This window comes from Panthera uncia (assembly GCF_023721935.1).
Source record: "Panthera uncia isolate 11264 chromosome A1 unlocalized genomic scaffold, Puncia_PCG_1.0 HiC_scaffold_17, whole genome shotgun sequence".
Taxonomy (NCBI): domain Eukaryota; kingdom Metazoa; phylum Chordata; class Mammalia; order Carnivora; family Felidae; genus Panthera; species Panthera uncia.
Window position 1 is genome coordinate 50,007,325 of NW_026057577.1, and position 27,335 is coordinate 50,034,659.

Consider the following 27,335-nt stretch of genomic DNA (forward strand, 5'->3'; position numbering starts at 1 on the left):
AGAGTTTGGCCCTCTCCTGGGTCTAATGCTCTCTAGATATTCACAGGGGCACTCTCCTTAAGTAAACACAACTTATGAAAATTTTAACTTGTCAAAGAGAAAAGCTGGCAGAAGGACATATCGGCTCAAGGAAGGGATCCTTTGCTCAGTCAGTACTTTAATTAAAAACTTTCTTTAGAACACTTTCAAGTTTGAAAAACATTATTTCTCAGGAACTCTGGATTTTCTGGAAAGGTGATGTACCTGTAGTCTCTTCGTTGTTCTAGCAGAGACCTTGGCAATTTCGGAAGCTAGTTAGAAGTAGAATAAACAGCTAACAATTTGTGCGATGTACTGTGTGGCTCATGAGTCCAGAACAAGAAACCAAAGGAAAAAAGTAACTCTTGTAGCACTGATTTGTGTTGAATCCATTTGGAGACTCAAAAAAGCTGTTTTGTTTTGCTCCTGGGGAAATCATGTTAAGCAGCCTACTCCATGTAAAGTAGTTTGGGTTTCTGTGAAGAAAGAACATATCGTTGGGTCTGGCAGAGAAGCATATTACTAGGGGAAAATCGGATCATCAGAGAATATTGCAGCTTAAATGGTCCTTAGCATTTTCTTAATCAGTCCAAATCTTTCATATTGTAGATGCAGAAAGTGTGGTGGGCATCTTAGTTTTGTCTGCCAGGCAGGTCTTCTCTGTTCTCGTCAGCATTAAAAGATGGGCTCACTTTCAATGAAGAGCTCCAAAGGGTTATGTGGCATTATTCGCCTCATTGGTACAATTTTTTTGAGGCGGTTCCTCTGGAGGTTCTTCACTCAGGTCATACCAGGGACATGCAAGTTGGGCATGTATACTGGGTACCAGGGAAAAGCAGTTCATCATGTGAATTGAAAGAATGCTCCACGTTTATGGTCGTCATCCAATGAAGCAAGTTTTTGATTTTGTGTGTGTGTTTTGACTCGCTTTGCTTTGACCCAGGGTGGGGTAGAACAGAGAATGGAGTTACAAATTAAGTGGCATAATCCTGCATTGACAGACGTACAAATTTAAATGTAGCTTTGGGTGTGAGTTAGTGTGTGTAACATCTGAGTCACCCAGTTCTTCTTCTTAGTTTTCTTCTTAGACTTCCTTTTATAGTCCACCCTAAAAAATGAGAGATAAAACATTCTCTGGGTTGAGATCCAGGTCTCATATTCTGATCTACAAAGATGCAGAATTGAATTTTCTGCAGTGGCATGTTATAGAGATATGTTCTGTCTGGAAAATAAATAAGATATTTCTGTTAAAAATAGATACAGAGATTAGTGGTGGAGAACTCTCATTAAGTTTGTAGTCTGGGTTAATTTCATTTAAGGGTTCCAGGAGTTATGAGGCTTAGTGACAGGTTACAGAAATATTTGGAGGAGAAAGAGCTCATCAAATCCAGAAAAAAATACAAGGGCTTTAAGGACTTTTCAAACACACACACACACACACACACACACACACACACACGTGTGTGTGTATGTGTGCATAGACGTGTATAGGTATCTATGCATACATACTTAAGAAAAAAGAATCAATGACCAAGGATTTAAACTTTCAGACTTGTACCTTGTCTACTTCTATGGGAGAAAAGAACGTTATTCTGAGCCACGCTCACTGAAGCAAGCAGACCAAACAGAAGGGCGCCCAGTGCTTTCTCAATGGGCATATTAAGCACTGAGCTCCTCTGCAGGTTAAAAAGGAAGACAGCCTGTCTTGGGTACAAATTCTGTCACTCCTATCTTAGCTATTATGTGGCCTATTGAAATTATTCTACCTCACATTCCTTCCATTCCTCCATTCCTTCCACTTAAAGGGGGAGAGGATAACAGAGTGAGTATGAATTTCTTATCACAAAATGAACTTTAGAAACCATATTTAATTTTAAAAACAAACAAACAAACAAACAAAAAACCCCAAAACCCAAAAGTTGAGTTCTACTCAACATCTGCTCATGTTAACTGGATTTTGTGTTTCTAAAGAGTCCTGCCTACTCTGGACCTCCAAGGGCAGGGAGCCCCGCTTCAATATCTATTTATTTACTACCATTTCAGTAGTTATTTATGGGATCTAACACAGGGAGAGACAGTGGTTCTTAAAAGAGAGAGTCTTAGGCTTATGGGAAAAAAATTGAGCTTGACATGATTTATCCACTACCTCTGGAAAATCATTACATTTCCTTGAGTTATGATTTCTTTCTGTTAGATTGTGTTATGGACCAAATGTCTCCCTTGCCTGAATTCCTATGTTGAAGTCCTAACTCCAGTGTGATGGTATTGAGAGCTGGGGCTTCAGGTGGCAATTAAGTTTAGATGAGGTCATGAGGGTGGAGACCTAATGAATGGGATTAGTATCCTTAATAAGAAGAGAAAGGGACCTCTCTCTCCTTTTCTCCCTCTCTCCACCATGGAGGGACCCGATGAAAAGGTGGCCATCTGGAAGCCAGGAAGTAAAGCTCTCACCAGGAACCAAACTGGCTGGCACCTTGCTCTTGGACTGCCCAGCCTCCAGGACTGAGAAATAAATGTCTATTGTTTAAAGTACCTAATCAGTGGTGTTTTGTAGTGCCCAAGGTGACTAAGACAGATGGGAATAAGAATACCAACCTATTTTATAGAGTTGTTAGGTCACAAGTGAGACATTGTATATAAAATATTTGTAAAATTTTAATCAATAAACAAATTGCAAGTACTGTGTTAGGACCTAGAGAGATGTAAAGGTGAACTAGACACAGATCTTATCCTCAAAAAGGTCATATTTTCCTAGGTGAGGTAAGACTCCCGTATACCAACTATGATAAAAAAGAAAAAGGGCTATATTCATTCATTCTTCGTTTATTCATTCCTTTAACAACTATGTATTTAACATCTACTGTGTGCCAAGTGCCAGATTTGGGGCAGCAAATATAACTCAGGCTACTAGTAGTCACGTTCTGGGGGAGTGAAAAATTTTACACTGATTGTCAACTGCGCAGGGGGTTGGCACCCCTAATCCGTGCATTGTGCAATGGTCAACTGTATTTTATCCGATCTACTTGTCATTTGTCTAGATCATATCTCATAACTTCCTCTCCATAGGTACATATATACATATATATAGTAATTACTCAGCCCTCAAAGTCCTGTCTGCCTCATTCCAATTTCCTGTAAACATCATAAATGGACATTGTTACTAGTCATCCCTTTCCCATCTTGGATTAATATTGTTATTATCATCCTCAGACACAGAATAGATTATAGTTAAAAACCTATACTTTAGAGTCAGACACACAAAAGTTCACATCCCAATTCCACTGCTTATTAGATTTCTGACCTTGACAATATTGCTTAGGCTTTAAGAACCGTAGTTTTGGTGTGCCTGGGTAGCTCAGCCTGTTAAGCATCCAACTCTTGATCTGGGGTCAGATTACAATCTCATGATTCGTGGTATTGAGCCCTGCATCAGAATTTCTGCTGACAGTGCAGAGACTGCTTGGGATTCTCTCTTTATCTCTCTCAAAATAAATAAACTTAAAAAAAGAACCATAGTTTATTTATAAAATGAAGCAATAATATCTAATGAGTTTTTGTGAGAATAAGAATGTTCTGAGATTTTACACACACACACACACACACACACACACACACACACAGTATTTAGCACAATACCTGACATAAAGTAAATGATCACAATAGTCATTTAAAAGAGAAACAAAACAGCCCTCTCTTACCCATTGTCTCCCATGGATGTGGTATTGAAAATTTGCTCACTGATGCTGTTCTTTTGCACGTTCTTTATTAAAATATTCACAAACATCAAAATATAAAGCAAGATACACAACCTAAAAGTCAAACTATGCAAAATTCATCCAAAATAAATGGAAGTGAAAGTCCGAATGGAAGTAACAAGAATAAATATTTGTAAGTCATGACTGCATAGAAAGGCTTTCAAAGACATTAATCTATTTACTCTTTGGTAATAAGCCTGTAGCCTGAATATTATTCATCTTCCCCATTTTACAGAAACAAAAATATGACTCAGATAATTTGAGAGATTTTAGCTAAAATAATCCAGCTTGTTGAGTGGCAGGCGTGGAGCTCATGTTCAGGTCTTGTAATTCCAAGTCCCTGGGGGTGGTTACTGGTGCCCAAGAAATCCTTGCAAGGCTAGAGTAACTTCCAAGTGATTAACCATGTTGGTTGCATTATGAGCCTCCCTTCTACTTGTTGATTATGAGGATTATTAAAGAAAGTTACCTAAGCTTATTCATAAGGCATCAAGCATTCTTGCTTATGTGACAACTACTAAGTGTACAAGGCTTCCTTTGGAATGGATTCCAGAGGAGCTAGAATGTAATAGCCTTGGTGGAAAGTAAGGTCTCTGCCTTGGGTGGGCTCCTTTGATCACTTATCTGGTGTTCCACAAGGATGGTGACCATACCTTACTCCAGGTGCCAGTACAGAGCCTGGGACACAGGAGGTACCGGGTGGGGTCTGAGGACCAGGTCCTTGGGCACTATGACTCATATCAGCATCACCAGTTTTTTAAGCTCTGGTTTTCCTGTGTGAATGGAGCAGACATCAGCTGTCTTGAGAAAACATGGCACATGTTCATTTTTCATTTTTGATTCTGAATCCAAGCCACCGACCTGGGCAATGAGATGACAGAGCCTTCCAACCTCTACATCTCCCATCAGTTCTCCTCTCTTTCTGGTCCCTTTTCAGACAAAGATTCTTCTGTAGAAGCCTGAGCCAGGGCTATGGGCCCTGTTTGCCTCAATAGGGAAAATAATTTTAAAATCAGGATATTAAATCACCTCCTACTTTGAGTCTCTTGGATATCAGTCTGTTAGGCTTCAACCTTCCCCATGGAGGAGAATATCCCTGACTGGCAGGGCGGTGCGGTGGCATTAGCACCAGCTTGGAAAGGATCTGTACTAGGTCGAAATATCTGTGCTATTGCAGAACAGCGGCTGAATTTATTGACGAGTTGCCGTACTGATCACTTTCCACACATCGCTCTGCTTAATCCTTGATGAAGTATTCTGATGATTATTCCTGTTTTCCAGATGGGGAAGTTGGAGGAGAAAGGTGAAGTGACTTATCTAAGGTCACAGAGAGTAAATGGCAGATCTGGGATGAAACAAAGCAGTTGGACTTCACAGTTCACACTCTTAACCACATGACCTTGGGCAAAGGAATGACCCTCTCAGCTCCGCCATTTCTTACCAGGAAAGTGAACAGAGGAACAATTTACATCATTACATTGTTAGGAAAAGTCATTGGGATACTAGATGAAAAGTGCCTGACACTTAATAGGCTCTTAGAATGTATCTGTTGCTGGGGCGCCTGGGTGGCTCAGTCAGTTAAGCATCCAACTTTGGCTCAGGTCATGATATAATGCTTCGTGGGTTCGAGCCCCGTGTCCGGCTCTGTACTGACAGCTCCAAGCCTGGAGCCGGCTTCATATTCTGTATCTCCCTCTCTGACTGCCCCTCCCCCACTTTCTCTCCCTCTCTCTCTCTCTCTCACTCCCTCTCAAAAATAAATATTTAAAAAAGCTAAAAATATTCTGTTTAGAATATGTCTGTTCTCTCCTTTCCCTCACATAACCTGATTGATGAGTATTACGTCTTGAGCAATCCTTTAGAAATATAAAGCTAAAAATTAATCCAAACCATGCCAGAGCCAATGACAATAAAGTCGATTTATTCAGACTTATTATTTTGTTTCATTAAAAGACCTGTCTCCAGTGTCCTTGTCAGACCCACAGAGCCAACCCAAACTGAAAACACACGGAGTGATTGCAAACTCATTATTGAAACACAACAGACACTTGAAGAATCAGGAAGCTCCTTTTTTAAAGTGATTTGCTTCTTAGCCAAAGCAGACATGGTCAAATAATATAGCAGTGCAGCTGTGGCCTTCAGGGCGCACAGTGGGTCTTCATGCTCTGGAGCCAGTGGAAAGTCAGTGTGCACTTGCCAGCTGGCCCCAACACTCTCAGGACAAGATATGCGTGGCCTTGCCTTCCAAGTTGAGAGCAATTGCTGGCAGTACACTGTGAGCTTGTCAAGTTAAGGGAATTTTTTTTTAAAGGCCCATCACTGTTTTTCTTTCTTTAAATGGTAGCCACTGAAAAGTTATGCAAACACCTCAGCTGTGGAATATTTAATCTGACACTTGGCGTGGCTCCCTTGTTGATCCAAGATATGAAGTATGTAGTATATGCCTTGGAGTTGTTTCATTGCTTACTCCAAAAAGATGAGCCATTTACTCGTCTGAATTAGTCTTTTCTTCACTTTTAATGGGGTCCCTACCTGGATCCTTCCTTGGTTCTCCAATAGTAAGGTGACAAGTAGGGACCACAAGGCCATAAGATGAATAGCTCATTTAAGCAGGTGGGTGGTTTTAATACTTTTTACCCGCCCCCCCACCCCTTTTTTGGCCCTGCTGAAAGCTGTAGGAATCCCTGTGGTTGTGGTTCTCTGAAGGTTTGGCAGCCTCCGTGGCTCTGGTGTCTCATTGCCAGAACTGTCCTCTCATTTTACTTGTCATTGGGCTTTTAGTAAGAGGAGAAGGAGCATCTTGCTGGGGTCTTCCCCCCGTTCACATTGGACATGTGTCCTGGCTACATGTGCTCCTTCTCTCCATTGGGGAAGTTTGCTCACCCTTCTTCTTCTGAAACTGTCTCACCGAGAGGTTTGTTTACCTGAAAGGGGAATCTCCTGCGGTTCTCTCTCTCTTTTTTTCTAAACGTTTATTTATTTATGTATTTATTTATGTATTTATGTATTTATTTTTTGAATAAGGAGAGACTGAATGGGGGAGGGGCAGAGAGAGAGGGAGACACAGAATCCGAAGCAGGCTCCAGGCTCTGAGCTGTCAGCACAGAGCCCGACATGGGGTTCAAACTTAACAAGCCTTGAGATCATGACCTGAGCCAAAGTCGGGCACTTAACCGACTGAACCACCCAGGGGCCCCTATTGTGGGTTCTCTTTGAATACCAGTCATACGGTTTCTGATCCCCAGCAGGTAAGGAGTACATTGCCACCCCTCAGAAAACACATTGGTTGCAAGAAAGAAAAAAAAAAAGAACTGAGTTAGTGGGCAGTTCACGTTTCTTACCAAGGGCAGGGAAAAATGAGTTCCTGGCCAACATTCCAAAGGGAAGGAGAACTTTCCAAATGTTCCAAAGCTGAAGAGTTCTAACAGTTGCTTAGTGGAAACAAACACAATTCCAAAAGTCCCATCCTTCCTGCCGCTGGGTCAGTAAGGCTGAAAAGCACTAGAAATCATAGGAAAATGCAGACATTTCTTCATTCCTCTCCACATCAGTGCTCATTTGTTACAACACCAATATAAACATCAGGTTGCTGTCACTCAGCCCAGGTGATGGCATAATTCTGCTTCAGAGAAATACTGAAACAGCACTCATCCTTCAAAAAGTGATGAGTGCTAGATCTCAAGTACTAGACTCACAACTAAATAGTATATAGCGATGAGACTGAACTATTTACTCTGTGAAAAAATATAGATTAATCTCCCAAGAACTAATACTGAATAAAGGAAACTGAAGATAAAAATAAAAGCTATATCATTCTATTTATATAAACGTATGAGGGGTTCCTGTGTGGTTCAGTCGGTTAAGTGTCTGACTTCGGCTCAGGTCATGATCTCACAGTTCATGAGTTCAAGCCCCACATCGTGCTCACTGATGTCAGCCCGGAGCCTGCTTTGGACCCTCTGTCCCCCTCTCTCTCTGCCCCTCCCAGGCCTCTCTCTCTTTCTCTTTCTCAAAAGTAAGTAAACCTTTAAAAAAATAAAAGCTATATGAATTTGTTTACATAAAAGTATGAGGGGTTCCTGGGTGGCTCAGTCAGTTGGGCGTCTGACTCTTGATTTCATGTCAGGTCTGATCTTGTCGGATTCTCTCCCATTCTCTCCACCCCTCCCTCGCTCACACATACGTTCTCTCTCTCACACCCACAATAAATACATAAACATTAAAAAAATAAGAGTATGAAATACGACAAAAGAAATCTGTGCTGCTAGAAGTCAAATAGTGGTTAATCAATGGTGGGGGTCAGGGGAGGGATGTGATTCCCGGGTGGATGCGTTAGTGGGAACTTCTGTGGGTGTGGATAATATTTTGTTTCTTGACCCGCATGCATTTCATAAAGTGTGCTTCATTAGTCATTTGATGACAGTTGACCAAATTTTACACTTATGATATGCATAATTAAAATGCTTTCTAAACGTTGAAGTAAAATTAAGGACAGCAGTCCTTGAAGATGTGGAAGATTCAATGCATAGATGCTATGGAAGGGATGCCTCGTTTAGAAGGGGGCTAGAAATACTGAACAATGTTGGGGCCTTCACTAAAAAAAATTTTAAATAAGTATTTATGTTAAAATTGTAATAGTAATACTAAATATATAATACACTCCACTGCTTCAAAGTCAGCAGAAGTAAGAAAAAAATAAGAGTAAAGAAAATTTCATCAAGTTAATAGAAGATAGGCAAGATGTGAAATAGGAGATAAAATGCACAGTAAACAGAAACATTAAAAAGGGTTAAAAGTCGCTCCAAATATATCATTCTTTACAGTAAAATATGAATGAATTAAATTCGCTGTTTAAAAGACACAGATTATAAAATGAGATTAAAACATCCCCAGTCCAGATCTTGTTCCAAAATACCATTCTCTAATAAAAGCAACCTTGGCTACTTGGAGATGTGCTTGATTTCAGAGTTAGTGGGAGATTAAAAAAAATACCTATAAGTTCATGATGGTATACAAAAATAATTGAATGAATAAATAAGGATGAGGAAAGAATTACTCTTCCTTACAGAAAATTCCAATTAATAAATGTGGAAGGAACAAGGAAAAGAGAAAATACCATAGAACACCATAATAATTGCTGTAGGCAAGATCCACAAATAATTGCTAAAATTAGTGGGTAAAAGTTTAAGAGAAACAGGATATTGCATAACTTCAAAGTATCATCCATTCCCAAAATACAGTGAAGGAACCTGGCAGATAAATACCTTAATCAGATGATTCCAGTTAACATCCTCAATAGTAAGACATATCAATATCATTTAAACCCTGATATGATGCATTGAGAAGGGCAAATCTTTCTGGTATTCCTCCCAAGAAGCATAATAAAGTTAATCCAATCCTGAGAAAATGTCAGACAAACCCAAATGGAGGGACATTTGACCAGATGCCTGACTAGTAGTCTGCAAAAGTATTAAGTTCATAAAAGCTAAGGAGCAAACCAAGGAACTATCACAAACTTGAAGAAACATGACACCGAAGTGTCATGATCAGGATCCTGAATTGGATACTAGAACAAACCTAGTTAGAGAAAAAACAAAAATAAAAACCAAAAAACAAAAACAAAAACAAACCCTGGTAAAATCTAAATGATATCTAACAGCATTGCACACAATATTAATTTTTTATTTTTGTAATGTTTTCATGGTCATATAAAATGTCAACATTAGGAGATGAATAAAGGGTCTATGGGTATTCTGTACTATCTCTGTAACTATTCTCTAAGTCTAAAATCATCTCAAAATATTTTTTTTTTAAATCAGACTTAAGTTGTAGAGACTTCAGGAGCTTTTGAATTTCTCCGTTATAATTGAAGTGCAAGTAAATACATCTGACAGATTATTTCATTTTCTTTAACCAGAGGGAAACAAATTTAAGATACCATAGGTTGTGGCCAGCTGGGAGAAATGGGAGAGACTGAAGCACGCAGTGATGTTGTACCATGAGATAAGGATACGCATCATTACAGTGTTCTGGGGGAGTTAATGTCCTGAGGGATCTATTCAAAATAGATTTCTTTTTTAAATATTCATGGTTTTTGATCTCTGAAAATCCACTTCTAAGAGTATGTTTTAAGTAAATAATTGGACAAGAGTACAAATATCATCTACCAGCGTGTTTCTTTTTTCAATGGTATTTACAACTAAGGCAATGTTGGCTTTTATTTCTTGTTCCTTTCAATTCCGGATGTGATTCTGGAGTTAGGATACCAAATTGCCCTTCTTAAGATGAAGACCTGACATAGCTCCACAGATCAGAAGATAACTCATATGTAGTGTATCCCCTATTTTTGTGCATGTGGGTTAGTATTAGTTGTTTACTCTCAAAATATTAATTGTTGACATTAATGAGCAACAGATGGGAGAGACGTAGGAGTAGCCTGAGCCAGTGGTCCTCCAACTTGAGCGTATGTCAGAATCACTTGGAGGTCTTGTTAAAGCACAGATTGCTGAGACACATGCCCAGAGTTTCAGGTTTAGAGGATCCAAGAATTTATTCCCAAGTGTTACTGATGTTGATAGCCCAAGGACCACATTTTGTGAACTACTGCTCTCAGGGAAGTCTCTTGAGTCGTTTTCTTTCTTCATGGAGTAATTGACCAGAGAGAAATCAGAAAGAGACTGTAGGGCAAAAGCCATTTCTGCTCTGACATGCTGCCTTTCTTTTACTTTCAGAGGGACATTTAGAGCATCCATTCAACATATGTGCTCTGAACCCTCACTGTAACAACTTCCTCTTGGTATATAAGAACAAAGAGTAAAAAAGAAAATAAACAAAACCACTTGGGCCTGAACCAAGTTCTCCTTGCAGGTCATCTAATGGGATCTAGTTACCAAAGTCCCAGTATCTTTCCAAAAAACACACAAGCACACTTAACTCTACTACGTTGACACGAAAGTCATCCTTCTAAGCAGGACTCTGCCCTTCACTTTAGTGAAGACGCTAAAATCTTCAATATCTTGGGCTACACTTTTCCCTCAGTCTCTCTACATATGGGCTTCTTATCAAAGGGAAAAGAGAAACAATGATAATGGACTTCTAACATAACCACTTTGAGAAAAGATACAAAGAAAGAAGCATTTGGCACTTAGGCCAAAATGTGACAAGGTCATGGTCTGATCACCTCCGTCCTTAGGGAAGATTGGGAATTGAGTCTTTCTGGTTGATCCGTTGCCAGAGAACACATCAGCAGTTTGAGCTGATGACTACACTTCATGGTCTAACTTCGCATTTCATTAAATTACAAAATGTAATTCAATATAACTGAGGTAATGAGGCTTAATGTGTTGGCTTGGTACACACTAAAAGTCTCAAATCACCGGCAACCATAATTCAGCTACTTGGTTGTCTCACCTACCATCCTGGCCAGGTCCCATCTAACTTAGGAACCTTTTTGTTCTCCTTTATATACCACAATGCTGATTTTATTTCTTTAAATGCATCGTAAGTTTCCAACACTATATTTGCTCTAACGATTTTTAATCAGAAAAATCGCCACCAGTTCTTCCATATTCAGTTTTTTTCCTTTTACCTTTATCAAATAGCTTGGTAGTTAAGAACATAGTCTCAGAACCTTATCACCTGGGTTCAAATTCCGGCCTTGCCATTTTTAGCAGCGTGACTGTGGGGAAGTCACTTACATTGTGGGTGAGGCTTATTTTCCTCAACTGTGAAGTTTTCTCAGATAAATTAATTAATATAGGCCAAATACTTAGAACTGTATCTGGAATTTGGCTTATACTTAAGAAATGTTAGCCCTTATTAAATATTAATTCCTTTGATGTTTTGGTAGCAATTCCTGGGACAATCCTATTTAGGGACCTGTTCCCCTAAATTAATACAACCTCATTTCCTAAATAAGTGGATACCTGTAGCCCTTAAATAAAAGCTGACTGACACAAGATGATTATAACATGGAAGCTTAAATTTAGCTTCCAACATTATTTTTGTTGGAGTGTAAAAATGGAAAATCTTTTAGTATTAAGTATTGAATAATTCATGGGTGACTTATGTGTCAGGAGCAATCTGTGGATAGCCGACCTGAAAGGTACCAGTATAGTTGGGCCTGCTGAGACTTGCCTGCCTGAGGAGTTGCTGGCACTGTCCTGGGCTGACTCAATAGGGCCTTATTTCCTTGGGGCCCTGTAGGCTCACAAAAGATTCCCACCCACCACTTCTGCAAGATCAGCAGCCTTATGTGTGGCCAGAGAGGTCAAGGCGGGTAAAGACCTGGCCGTGTAGAAAAAAGAACTCTGGGGACCAAAAACTGGTGTTTCATTAAACTGAGGTATCAGTATGGATTCATTCAGATAAATATTAAATATTTGGTTGCCAGCCACTGTGATAGATTTTAAGTTTGATGACAGGCAGTGAGTGAGTGATGAACAGTTTTCAACAATGCATGAGAGCAAGTCCCTAACTAAAAAGAAGGTTTATTTATGCATTATCTAACTCTTTTGGCATATAATTATTATATAACACTGTGTAAGTTTAAGGTGTACAGCTTGTTAATTTTATATACTTATATATTGGAAAATGATCAGCAAAATAGTGTTAGCTAACACCCCCATCATGTCACATAATTACCATTTCTTTTTTGAGGTGAGAACATTCATCTACTCTCTTAGCAACTTTCATGTGTATTATACACTCTTATTACAATACAGTCTTATTGACTAACTATAAATCATCATGGTTCACATTAGTTCCCCAGAACTAATTCTAAAAAGAACTTTTAATTTAGAAAAGAAGATAAAAGATTTCTGTAATTATTGTTCATTCTTTATTTTCATATGCAGCATCTTTTATTTTCTTTCAGCAAATTCATGGCCTGCCAATAAACAAAATTTTATAACATATACTATGTTACCATACTATTTTTGTAAAACTTCTATTTTTATAGGATGTCTTCATTCCTTTGCTAAGGAAAAGCAGTATCTCAGTTGTATTTTAATTACATTTTTTGATTACTAGTGAGAGTGAATATTTTATTGTCCCTTTGTAATTCTTGTTTTGTGGATTTCTTATTTAAGGTTTTTGCTCTTTTATGTATATAGTCATCTCTCTTTTGAAGTTAAGTAACTCCATTATGTGTTACATGTTATGAGTATGTCCTTTTTTGTGTGTCCTTCATTGATAGTAGCATTGTTATTTCATATATAAAAATATATTTTTATGTTGACAATCTATTATTTTTCCTTTTGTGACTCTGCCTTTGATGTGAAGCTTATAAAAACTTTTATCATTCATCAGTATTTACTAATATATGAAAACAGGTATATGTTATTTTCTTCGTACTTTAAGGGCGCTATTGTTTTACAACACTTTTAACCTACATTAAGCATATTTTGAGGTATGATATGATGGAGAGAAAATGATTAGCTTTTCAATTAGTCAATCAACCTGATACCCTTTATTGAATAATATAACATTACATGTTAATATTCTCAAAGATAATTTTTTCTAGAAAATTACATATTTTATTATTTATTTTCCTTACACATTTTTGTAATTCTGTTCCTCTGTTTTTTGGCTCCATATTGATGGTAAATTTGTAATGCTTACTTTATAGAAAAAAAAGAACAATAATTCAGTCTTTACTCATAGCATGGCTGATCACAAATTTTTTACAATTTGTTATTTATTAAAAATTTTTTTAAACAATTTTTTTTTAGTTCACAGTGAATTATGATAGTGCCACATAAATTTTTAGGTTTATAGTCACATTTTGGAAAACATTTATTAAGTTACTGTTACTGTAAGATTTCATTATATTTCCAGTTTTCTGATGCTGTTAAAAAACCTAAATATTATGAATGGATGATACTTATCACCCAGTTTATTAAGTCTGTATTAGTTTTGAAGGGATCAGATTTTTAAGTAGCACTTTTCTTATTCTAAAAGTAACATGAGGTCATGTCAGAATGACTTAAAAATACAGTAAAATGTCGAGAAAATTATAATTATTATGAATTATATAAACTAGAAGTAAATATTTTAACTTTTTAAATAGGAATGATCTGATAGCTATATTTGAATTACATAGAATGGGAGGAAACTGAATTGAAATTTACAAAACTTAAATTAAACTTCAGCCCAAATTCTTTAAAACTAGATAGAACAAAGCACAAGCTGTTGCAGTCTAAAAATTCTCCCAAATTGAAAAGATAAAAATCATTAAGATATTGGGGTTATTGTATTTTTTCACCTGCATGCTTCTTACATGAGAATAAGTTTAAATTTTCCAGAAGGTAAAATAAGCCAGAAAGTGTTTGGAAAGAAAGGAATCCACTCAGCTTCACAAAATCTCCCTTGCAATGTGGAGGTCCATTTATTGACCCCAAGTTAAGAAAGTCTCCTCATCACATTCTGATAGTTTTGTGGTGCAGAACAAGGATTGTGGCATCACATGATGTTGCTTTCTCATCTCATTTCTGCCTCTGTTTGTGTATTTTTTTTTTTTTTTGGTTGTGTATATTTAAAAAAAATACCTCAAATGGGAATTTGGGGGCATTTTCATTTCTCTCTATGGCTCAAACAGTTTTATTTACTGTAGTCTGCTGGGGACAAGGACCATTATCTGTTTTTTTCCAATTAATACATCTTTTCTGGGCACTTACTTTCTGCCTAGAACTATGACAGGCACTCTTCTGGGTGAGTGATCCCTGGAGACTGTTGGCAGCAGGCAAAGTAAAGATCTCCACCCTTTGTGCCTGTTCCCATAGGCCCATCCCCATGCTGTTTTTCCATACCTTCTTCTTCCTTATCTTTCAGTATTGCTCCTTCCATATCCCTGAATAACCAGTGAAACCATTCACTGGTGCCCAAGAATCCACATCTGTTTTTTCCTCAACTTTTTCTCTTCCTACACAGAGTCAATGGCTAGATGCATTGCTCCAAACTCCACCCATTAGCAGGATTTTTCTTCACTGCCCTTTTTCTGGACCATTGTTCAGTAAGACTGTAGTACAGTAAGAGTCCATTTGCAGTGGGTCCCTACATTCCAAACTGACTTCTCTGTGAATCATTTGTCTGTTTTTCCCTGCTTCATCTGGTCTGAAGGACTCCCATGCAGGTGCAGATGTGGGCTGAGGGAGAGAAGGCTATGAAATACTGTTTGATGACATGGTAATTTTGGCTACTTGATCGTGTAGCCTACTCATGTCTCTGGTCTTGCGCGTTTCTGATCCTGGATGCACCACATCCAAATTAGATGGGTGCTATAGTGACTTTATGACCTGTGGCTTTGTGGACAGAAGCCAGCTGTAATGGACAGCTGTCACTCATAGCCCAGGTCAGAAGCGACTAGGCCTAGTAAGAACTGTACTTTGAATGTTATGTGTATGGTTCTAGACTTCAGATGGCATGACCTTGCTCCAGAACTATAGCATTGTACCCTTGTGATTTTTCTGAAAGGGATGGCTGTAAGTGCCACGGAACATATCCTTTTGCCACAGATGCCTGAATACCCTCATGTCTGTGGATTTTATTTTACAGCATTAATTATGCCACGGCTTGTATTTGCTGATTTGGGTTCCACCTAAAGCTCTCAGCCTTGTGTTACTCAGTAAATGAATTAGAGCAGTATTCCCAGGTGTGAAATATGGTGCCTCTAGAACCCATGCTTCTTTACTTAGTGGGAAGAGGGGAAAGGGGCAATAATCTGTCCTTTACTATAGAGGAATATCTAAGCATGCTCTGGACTAGAAGAAAATCTCACTGGATTCTTAAAAACCCAACTGATGTGGAGGGAACGCAGATCTTCATAGACTTTATCTCTTACACTCAGGAGCAAAAGTGTTTTACAATGGCCCTCAAATCCATTGCCATTGTGATATTCTGTGGAATGTCCAGATATTTATGGTCCCTTCATGCCACATTATGATAGAGTTTGGAGACTCGATAGAGCCTTGGGGCAAGACCTTAAATATTGTCCTTATTGTCTGAAAGGGAATTGCTTCTGATCCTTCTTCTTGATAGGGATGAAAAAGAATGCATCTGCCTGACTGTGTTCCTGAGATCAAATGTTGATCTATCGGAGTCAAAATACCAAATCTATCTATTGGAGTCAAAATACCAACTGGGGCTAATGCTTGGTTGAGTTAGTGGAAGTCTAGCTTTATCTGCTAGGATCCTCCGGCTTTTTGTAGTAGCCAGTCTGGTGAATTAAATGGATATAAGAAGGTGACCACCACACTAGGTGTGTAGGGGTAACACCAACTGCTGACATTCTATTCATGATACAAAACTCTTTTTGATTTACTCTCTTGAGTAGAGGAAGGACCAGGCAGTTTCCTAAATTTCTACTTTGCCTTCCCCGTTATAATAGCTACTTCACCATAGGCCAAGGAATCAATATAGGGTTTCTGCTAACTCCTACATTTTCTGAATGGGGAAATGACCACTAACTGGATCTTTTGTGAACCAGACATAGGACAGGACTCCACTTACTATCTGGCACTCAGACATCACAACTCTAACAGAGGACATGATGATGCTTTAAGTCATTGGCACTCAATGTTAACATAGAACCTTTGCCCAGAAGTCCCCAAAACATTTGATTATTCATTCCCCTTTCCCCAATATATGGTTACCCAAAGGGAGAGAATATTTTTCCCTTCTGATTGGAAGACTCAATCTTGTATTCTTGCTCTGTGGTGCTGCAGTTCCTTTCTTATTAGAACATGGTTTCTCTTTCTGTCAATGAGCTTGAATCTAAGATATAGGCTCAACTTTAGAAATTGATCTTTGTGAAGCAGACTGATGGGGGCTGAGAATTCAGCCTTCTCTTGAGCCCTGTTGCTCTTATCATTAAGTTCTGGGCCTGGTTCTCAGATTCTTCTGCATACAGCTAGGGAGGAGTCTCTTTCTGGGCTGCTACTAAGACCTTCGAACGTTTACATTTAATCTTGTGTTGGGGATTAGTCTTCCTCAGGATTTTGTTGTCTCTGTCCAGTACATCAGTAGGACAGAGCAGCCATCCAATTTCATAATATTCCTGATTACTATTTTTCCATTACTTCTCCAACTGTCCTCAGATATTGTGCCAATAAGTACATTCTCTTTGGCTCATGTCCCATTGCACCCTTCCACCGGTGTAATTAACACTTGTACCAATACAGCATCCTAGGGGCAATTAGTACTCTACCTACCACTAGTGATGGGGTTCTTGTTGCCTCGCTGGCTGGCAGATAATCTAGTTCAAAAATTTCAATTTAGAGTCAGCCTCCTAGTACTACTGTTGATATGAATTCTTTTTTGTCTTTTTTGTCAATTCTCCAGAAAACAGACTCTGAGATAGAGATTTACATGAAGGAAGTTTACAGAGGAAATGAGAGAAGCAGGGCTGTAGAAAGGAGAAGTTGACCATAACATGGTTGCATTAGAGGGCTAAGCTGGTCTCACTGGCATCTTTGGCACTCTGATGGTGCTTCAGAGATTTCCCAAATCAAGGTGAGGAGGCTCCGGAAACAGTTATTGGATGTCGACTACCTTTAGGGAGGGTGTGTTAACTTGGGTGAAGCAGCTTCCTTTGTCCACAAATACCAACCTGATACCCAGCTGTGAGCCATCAGTAGCCAGCAATTGTGGCAGCTGAAGAAATGAATTCCTTGGTCCTGAAAGGGGCATCTGAGTGGTATATGACAGTATTCACCATATCCAGGTATAAAGATCCCAATGAATGCTATGGCAACTTTACTCCTCTGTTGAATTTTAAGACTGGAAAACTTACTGAAAACAATCAGGCAAAGACAAATAACCTGAAATTTAATGACACAAGAAAATATCCTGCTGGGGCAATGTAAGCAAAATCTTTGTTCAGAGATAGATCAGATTTCTTCTGGTTTATGTAAGAATTAACCTGGACTTTTGAAAAAAGGAAGTATGTTTTTGAAACATTACATAAACTATCTACAGTCTGTGAGGGTTAAGGCTACCAGGGATGGCTAGAGCTTTTTTTGGGTAAGTGTACACCCCTCCAATTTTTCTCCAGGCAGAAGTTCCAATTGTATTTGCCAAAGATAACATGAAGTTTCTATAAAGGATGAAGTCTTCATTTTCCTTCACTCTTGCTTTCCCTTCTCCCCCCTCCATAAGCATTTATTTCTGTGTGAGTCTGTTAAGATGCTGTCAGTTTCCCTAGCACATTATAATCCACAAAAGATTAGGTTGTGGTTTCTTTTTTCCTATGGTGGACACAAAAAATTAAGAGCACATCAAGAAACTATACGGAAACAGATGGTTAGGGAATTGGAGAATTTAGATTCTTGTAACATTGCAACACTTTACAAAGTCTTGGGAACATGATATGCCAACCATAGGGAGAGGTCCCTATCAAGTATTCAGCAACAAACCTGTGTGTCCACCAAAATGTTAGTTGGATATTTCTTTGGCTACGGTCTGGAAGATTTGAGGGAAGAATCAGAATTGTGTGATCTCCATGGCTTTAATAAGAAAAGCCTCTGAGATACTAATTGAATGCAGAAATAATTAAAATCCTACAGACACACACATTGTGCCAGTAAGAAAATACCTAGATGTAGAACTTGAGAGAGTCATTTACACATGCACACACACACATGCACACACTCACAAATAGACACATACATACTCATACATTCCAGGTGTGACAGAAGGATTGAAAGATCAGCCAATGACACTCTAAAAACTCTAAACTGTGTTTGAAGTTAGAAAATGAAAATAATTACCATTCTTTTCATAAGGAAATGTCCTCAGTCTCTGACAGCATAGATCTCAGTATCAAAGTAACTTGGCCTTCATTATGTAAAGGATATTAGAATACTCATCTAAGACAGTAAGTCAGGGGTTGTAAACTGTCGTTTTTAAATTAAGTCTTAGTTTTAAATTAAGTCTGATATATTTTTTTTGGTCTCTAGCATCTATTTTATTAATTTCTGAAAAAACCAGAAGCCCTACCAACACCAGGCTTATCTATGTGGCACATGGACTCATCATTTCCTTTCAACCCTCTCCTGTGTGTACTTGCCATTCCATTTAGGGACTTGAATGTGCAACACTAGGGAAAAAAAACATCACATCACAGTGGCTACTAAGGCAGTTTATAGTAAATGGAAGTTATAAGAGGTTAAGGACAAGTTATGCTGTTGCTTATGTAACCCTAAAGATATGACCAAGAAAAATAAACTGAATGAAAATCTTGTTGTACAAGGTCTCTTATATAAAGCAACTACTATGACCAATCACCCATACAAATTAGATGATATATTCAGCCAAAGAAAGACAATGCCTTTGGGGCGCCAGGGTGGCTCAGTCTGTTAAGCATCTGACTTTGGCAGAGGTCATGATCCCGCGCTTCATGGGTTCAAGCCCCACGTCGGGCTCTGTGCTGACAGCTCAGAGCCTGGAGTCTGCTTCAGATTCTGTGTCTCCTTCTCTGTCTGCCCCTCCCCTGCTTGCACTCTGTCTCTCTGTCTCCCAAAAAATAAATAGACATTAAAAAATTTAAAAAAAAAAGACAATGCCTTCTAGACGCTCATGTTGTAGAAGCTGTTGCTTAATGACATAAATAAGCTGTGTAACCAGCACAAAGAAAAACAACACAATTAGTATTCAGCTCTTGGTAAAGTGGTTATGATATACAAAACACTCATAAATAATTACAAACAGGCTCCTTCAAGTTGTGAGATTATTAGCTGAGGCTTGTTAACCACAAATACTGAGAGAATAGTCACTTGACAATTGTACTAGGAACACATTTATTAACTTAGAACCAATTCCAGGAACTAGTAGTGACAACCAGCACGATTAACATAAAACTAGAGGGCTGTACTTAGGAGGATGAACTCGGGAAACCTGAGCTGGGTTGGATTGTTCAGACTTCAGAGAATCCACGAGGTTAGCACGTTCACAGTAGCTGCTTCTGAAGGCCTGAGTACAGTTAAGCCATTGGTGTTGTGTGTTACAGAGGTAGCATCAGGTTCCTGGCAAGCTGGCCTGGAATGAAGGAAGCAATTACCTCATGACATTTGCCACACCATATGGCAGGTGGACATTTCTCAGGGTGCCATCCAACATCACCTCGGCACAGGAACGGTTCTAGCGAGAGTCACTTGATACGTGAAGCTTACAAAGGCGTTTACATTCTCATAGGTGATTGCATTACCCAGAGAAAAAGACAAGACTACAGTCTGAGAGCTTTGCAAGAGCCATGCCATGAGTGGACTAGAAATTAGAGGCCCAGCAAAAGTCGTAGAAACAACAGTCAATGGAGCGATATTTACCAAGCTCAGAAAGAAGTGGCTAAGGATGTAGGACCCAGGTCCAACTGGTGCTTAATATTACTTTTGTCTCTATTCTTATTTTCATCATAGTAAGCGTGATTACTATTTATCATGTACTGTTATATTCCAGGGACTGTGCTTTCTTCTTTTCCTACTTTAGGCTGTCTAAGGAACATTTGCTGAAGTAAGGGTAAGTTAATTCTTCGAGCCATTTTGCAAGGATTACAGATGAGAAGTTAACCATCTTGTTCAAGCCGTGGCAAACAGGCAAAAAGTCAAATCCAGGCCTGCCTCATCCCAAATGCCATGAATTTTACAGTCTGATGGTTTGTGCGTAGGACTGAAGAAAGTGTAAAATGATAGGGCACCAGTAATCACTCAAAGAGTAGTATTGCTGTGGAAGGAGCAAGAGTATCCGAACAAGGTCAACAAGAAGGACCTAAACAATAGCCAGAGTCTTGGAAGTGACTGGAGAGGCAGTGACTTTGACAGATGGAAGCTTAGTAAGTTGAACATGCTGGACTTGGCTTAGGGCTCACCCTCAGACCCCAAACATTAAAAATCTCCTTGTCACAAGGCATACCAGTATGCAGGCTTGACATCTGTGGCTGCCGCTCTCTGTAGGATGTTCTACTTTTAGGGCTGAGAAGGTTGAGGGAGTGAATGAGAAGCTCCAATAGTATGGTTGTGGTCCCAGGTGCAGGTAGGCCCTGTTTCTGCATCCCTACGTGGTGGTGACTTCAAAGTCTGAGGGTTGCATAGGGTTTTCTCTCACTGTGTGCACAGGGTGAGCTCATAAGAAGGAATAATCCAAGCAGCTACCCTTTTTATCTCTTCTCCCATCCCCACAAACCTTCACGTGAAGCCAGCTTGAAAATTATGAGCTGGAGTGTGGGAACCCATTTGGCATTGTGTCTGTAACTCATCATGACCCTCTACCCCTTACTTGAAGAATCCTCATACAGCTCTTCCCACAGAAAACCCAGCAAGTGTGTTTCCTCTCCAGGAGTGGGGGCCCTGTCTGTCCCAGCCGGACAGCATTTTGCCTTGCCCCCATCAGTATACATCACTGAAGAATAAACAAGTTACTGTGGCAAACAGCTAGGCCATTAGGCTATTGGGTACACTGGTTGATCTGTCACCAATGCCAGCTTGTTAATGTCCTACAGTGTGGGACAAACACAAGAAGAACTTGAAGCCAATGGACTTTGTTTTGCAAATCTAGCTGGTTCTCAATTAACCTGGCTAATGAGGCACGGAGACTGCCTGAGAACAAGGATAGATAAGTCTCAAGCTGAACTCAGCAAAGCATATCACCTACTGAAGGGTTATACCAAAGCCACAGAAAAGGTATGTGTCTCTGGATATAAGTATGACACGCAGACTGGATTTTGAACTTCTATTTCTAAGTCCCACTAATGTTGAATACTAAAGTGCAGCAAAAACAGATAGACTTAACTCCCCAAAACCAAGGAAGGCTGCCAGAGAACCCAACCTAACAGATTGCTCTAGCCATATAAATAGGTCGAGTAGGACCTCCTGCATGCTTCAGGGAAAGCTCTGAGAATGTGCATGTGTGTGTGTGTGTGTGTGTGTGTGTGTGTAAACAACTAAACAGAAAGTGTTAGAAACCATGTTTTTTTAGACTCTGTTACTGTGGTATGGGTGAGGTACTGGACTCAGATCCTTTTGATACTTGCAGTAATCCCTTTGGAAGGTGTCCTAAATTAGCCTCAACAATCCCAAATTCCATACAAGTGTTCCTAGTGTTGTAGAGAAACTCGGTGTTCTGAGTCTAGAATACCAGAAAAGGAAAGGCAACATGTTAAAACAATTCTGGACAAAATTCCAAGCATGGGAGCATTTCACCTACTTCATTAAGAAAATCTGTTGCAATTATTACCAACAAAATCAAATGTCTTCTATTAGTTAAGTCTGCTCCAGAGGAACATATATTGTTTCCAAATTACCCTGGCTTCCTCCACTCTTGTAACCTACTGTAATTTTTTCCACAAGGGTTATTAAGTATTTTTGTTTGTCTAAAGCTACCCGCATAGTGTCCCATCCAAATACTATTCTTTTGAATTTTTATTAGGGGTAGAGTATGTTGAATGATGCCTCATTGTTAGACCAGATTTATGAATCCTGTTAAATAATTCAATAACAGGGGGTGGTTGGGATGAGGCCAAGGGAGGGGCGGGGCTTGGGGTGGGGAGGCAGATGTATGAAAAAGATTTCCAAATACTCATACTGGAAATGGATCATTATGGCCTTTCCCAGACAGGCAGGATTACATGCTGATTTTTGCCTTGGCATTGCCTGAAGTGACCCTTGATAGACATCTGGGCCCTACACCCTATCACAAACTCTCTATCCCTGGACTTTAGTCCCCCTCATTTGTGTCACCATACATGCCTTTTTCTCTACTCCATCTACTGGGGAAACTCAGGATGATCCAAGTCCCATTTTAGAGCTTTAACACTTAATCTTTTAGGTGGCATAGAATGAACTCCCAAAGCCCCAAGCAAGTCTGTCATTCTGTGATTCTTCCTCTCCTGCCTGGTCTTCCATTTTCCTTATTTTACCGTCTTCTAAACTTGGACTTGCAATACAAAAGTGGAAATGCTGCTTTTCCAATCGGAAAACCTCTGGAAGGTTATATGCATTTGAGTAGGGTAATCTGTCTAGTCCTTGCTTGTCAGTTTCTATGCTGTGGCTTTCTGAAGGTCAAAGTAGTCAGTCATAGGGAGAGTTGACTATAAGAACAAGAACTAAAGGAGGTTTGACCTCAGAGTTTGGGAGGTGAGGCGGGACGAAAAATGTCTCTTTATTCTTTGTGATGACTAACTATTATTTAGTGCACAATAAAAAACTGGGCATTTAGTTTTTTGTGTCCTCTGGGTTCTCCATCTGTTTTTTTTTAAACTATACATTATAGACCATTATTGCCTGGTGAAATAAAATGAACTTGTTGGGCCATACCCAATATTTTCAAAATAATGAAATAAAGTATCTCAGTAGTAAGGGTATGTCCTTTCACATACACACATAGGAAATAAGTATGGACTGGACCAAGATGTAGAATGTATTTATCTATCTACCAAGCATTGAGCTCTTTCTTTTTTTGAAGAGTCAAGGTTCTTCCACATCAAAACACATATTCAGAGACCTGCAGGGACCAGGCAGGTAACAAATTTTACTCAGGCCAGGTACCAGTCAGAACAACATAGTGGGTACATAACTGGAGATGCGTGTCCCATGTAAAGACATGAACAATTCTCTATTTTAAAACAGAAAATCCACTGTGTGGGCCTAAGAGAACACATTGTCATAACAGCCCTTTATTTCAACAGTCTGCTTAGATGACATTTTCTCAGGGAAACCTTTCATAAACTAGGTGAGGCCCCCCTGTTATGTGTTATTCTAGCACCATATACTTTCCATTGGACTACATATTGCAATTGAAACTAATTATCTCAATGACTATTTGTTTGAGGATTGACTATAAAATCAGGGCCTATCTCTGGCCAGGTCACTTCTGTGGCCCCAGTTCCTCACACAGTGCCTGGCACATAATAGGCACAAAATGAGTGTTTGTGGGATACATAAATAAACTCTTTTGGAGGGATGTTAAGGAATGCAAAGTCAGTAGTGCATAGTAAAAACATTCTTTTCAGAAATAATCTCACTGCTTCTTAATTTGTCTGGCGAGAACATATTGAACACCTACTGGGTTTTCATTCCTATATTGTATGCTGAAGATAATAGTCACTGCCCTCATGATGATTCATAATCCAACTATTCAATGTTTTCATGTCTTATTTTTCACATTTAAATATTGCCAAAGATAATCAAAGTGCCTTTTTAGAATAAAGAAAGATGCTTTCCAAAGATTTTGTAAAACATAACATCTCGTTTACTCTGATTCTGCTTATTATCTTTATACCCACTACTGTCATTATGATGTTATTTTTCATTAATCTCTTTCCCAGTCTGATGGATTCATGGAGAAAATAACAGCAACACAATCAAAACTATGCTTCTGTAGTACTTGACACATCAAAAGAAGAGAAAGGACTAATTTGGAATTATGAAAATATCAGTGTATTTGCCTTGAGAGTAATAGACGCTGACTCCCTTTGACCTATTAGTAAATTCACTTGGGAAGGAGTCAGTAGGCATCCTGTCCAATTATAAGATTCAGCTGGCCTTTGGAATAGGAAAGAAGTGAAAGTAGAAATGGAAAATGGAAGTTTATGGCTGCCAAGAGTAGCCTGAACATGATTCTGGATGCTCCTTGGCTGTTACAGAGGTGAGGAAAGGTGAAAGAAAAGCATGGTCTCTGAGCAACTGTTTTTCCTTGCCCTTAGGAAAAGAGTGTGATGGTTCATTTTCTGTGTGATTTTAGACAAGTTGCTTGAATAATCTGACTTAGTTTTCTCCTTTACAAGATGGAAATTTTAATACCTGTTTTATAGGTACTGTATTTTCAATACGTAACACAGGCACACACCAGTATTACATAAATGAGAGCTCTAATTATTATTCTGTGATGTCCTCAAGAATACCTTAATTTCAGCTAATTTTAGTGATAAACCAAATAAACTCAGAAGGGAAATTATAAAAGATATTCTTGGGGCCCCTGGGTGGCTCAGTCGGTTAAGCGTCCGATTTCAGCTCAGGTCATGATCTCACTATTCGTGAGTATGAGCCCCACATTGGGCTCTGTGCTGACAGCTCGGAGCCTGGAGCCTGCTTCAGATTCTGTGTCTCCCTCTCTCTCTGCCCCTCCCCTCTCACGCGCTCTTTCTCTCTCTCTCAAAAACAAATAAATGGTAAAAAAAATTTTAAGATATTCTTACTTTGGTTTTCTATAAAACCTTTGAATATTTTAAACAATTATATGATGAGAAGATATATACTTGTTGGGGAGGACTTTTTCACCCTATCAATGAAAATATTTCTAAAAACCACATATAAAGCCTCAAAAAAACCCCACAAAACTGAAAGGAATGAAATTGTACAAATATGCCCCCCAACTGTGATAGAATAAAATTAGAAATCAAAACTCAGAGAGGAACTTGGGAGGTTCATAAAGATGTGGAAGTTAAACAGCATACTCCTAAATAACTCATGAATCAAAAATATTAGTAGAAAATACATTAAGATGAATGAAAATGAAGGCACAAAACACAAAAGTTTATGGGATACAGTTAAGAAAGTACTTAGGGGAGAATTTTTAGCTGCAAATACCTATATTAAAAGAAAAGAAATATCTTAAATCAACAACCCAAACATCTACCTAAGACACTGGAAAAAGAAAAGCAAGCTAAACCTAAAACAAGTGGATAGAAGGAAATAAGAATTATCATGGAAATCAATGAAACAGAGAATATACAAACATTAGGGGAAATCAACAAAATAAAGAGTTGGTTCTTTGAAAAGATCAATGAAATTGACATAGGTAGTTTGACTAAGAAAAACAGAATACTTAGAGAACTCAAATTACGAAAATCAGAAGTGAACAAGACATTATTACCAACTTTACAGAAATAAAAAGGATTATAAGAGAATATTATGAACAATTATGCTAGTAAATTAGATAATTAAATGAACAAATTCCTAGAACAACACAACCACCTAAGTTGACTCAAAAAGAAATAGACAACCTGAATAGATTTATAAGCAGGAATTAAAAACTACTCATACACACACACACACACACACACACACACACACACACACAAACACAAATACACCTAAATAGCTTCATTGGAGATTTCTACCAAATATTTAAAGCATTATTAGTAATTACTCACAAAATTCTTCTAAAAAAACAGAAGAAGAGAGAATATTTCCCAAGTCATTCTGAGGTCAGTATTATACTAATGCCAAAACTGACAAAGACATCACACAAAAGAGAAATATCTAGGCCATTATCTGATGTATACATATACATGTACATGTACATACACACATACACTGTACCCTAGTGGAATTTATCTCAGGAGTGTAAAGTTGGCTTAATATCCTAAAATCAGTTAATGTAATATATCAATAGAATAAAGGACAAAAACAATATGGCAATTTCAGTAGATACAGAAGCATTGGACGAAATCTAACCCCCTTTCATGATTTAAACATTCACCAAATTAGGAGAGAAGGGCATTTCCTCATCCTGATAAAGGCCCTTTATGAAAAGGCCACAGCTAACATTACACTTATTTGCAATTGACATGATCTTGTATATAGAAAATCTGAAAGAATCCACAAAAAACTTTCAGATCTAATAAACAAGTTTAGCAACTCTGTAAGATATGAGATCAATATTAAAAAAACAACTGTATTTATATATACTTGCAATCCAAAAATAAAATTAAGAAGACAAATCCATTTAAAATGCCATCAAAAAAATAAAATACTTACCAATAAGTTTACCAAAAGAAGTACAAGACCTGTGTTTACATTTTTGGAATAAATTGAAAAAGACTTAAGTAAATGGAAAAATATTCTTTGTCCATGAATTAGAAGAGAATATTATTAAGATGGCGGTACTCTCCACATTGGTCAATGTATTCAATACAACCCCTATCAAAATCCAAGCTGGCTGCTTTGCAAAAAATGACACACTGATCCTAAAATTCATATGAATATGCAAGGGACTCAAAATAGCCAAAGCCATCTTGGAAAAGAACTAAGTTGTGTGATTCACATTTCCTGATTTCAAAAATTACTACAAAGCAAATGTAAACAAGATAGTGTTATACCAACATAAATACAGACATACAGATCAATGGAATGGCATAGAGAATTCAGAAATAAACTCTCACATTTACAGTGAATTGATTTTTGACCATGATTCCAAAACAAAGGAACAATGAAGAGTTTTTTCAACAAATGATGCTAGCACAACTGTCTATCCACATGCCAAAGAGTGACATTAGACCCCTACCTTACATTATATACTAAAAATTAACTCAAAATGGATCAAAAACCTAAATGTAAGGCTTAACACTATAAACCGTTAGAAGAGAACAGGGAGGTAAATTTTCATGACCTTTGTCTTGGCAATGGTTTCTTAGTTATGATACCCAAAGCAAAAATGAAAGAGACAGTAGTTAAATTAGGCTTCGCCCAACTTCAAAACTTCTGTGCTTCAAAAAACACCCTGCAAGGCAACCCACTGAATGGGAGAAAATATGTGTAATCATATATACAAAGAGCTATCACAACTCAATAATAC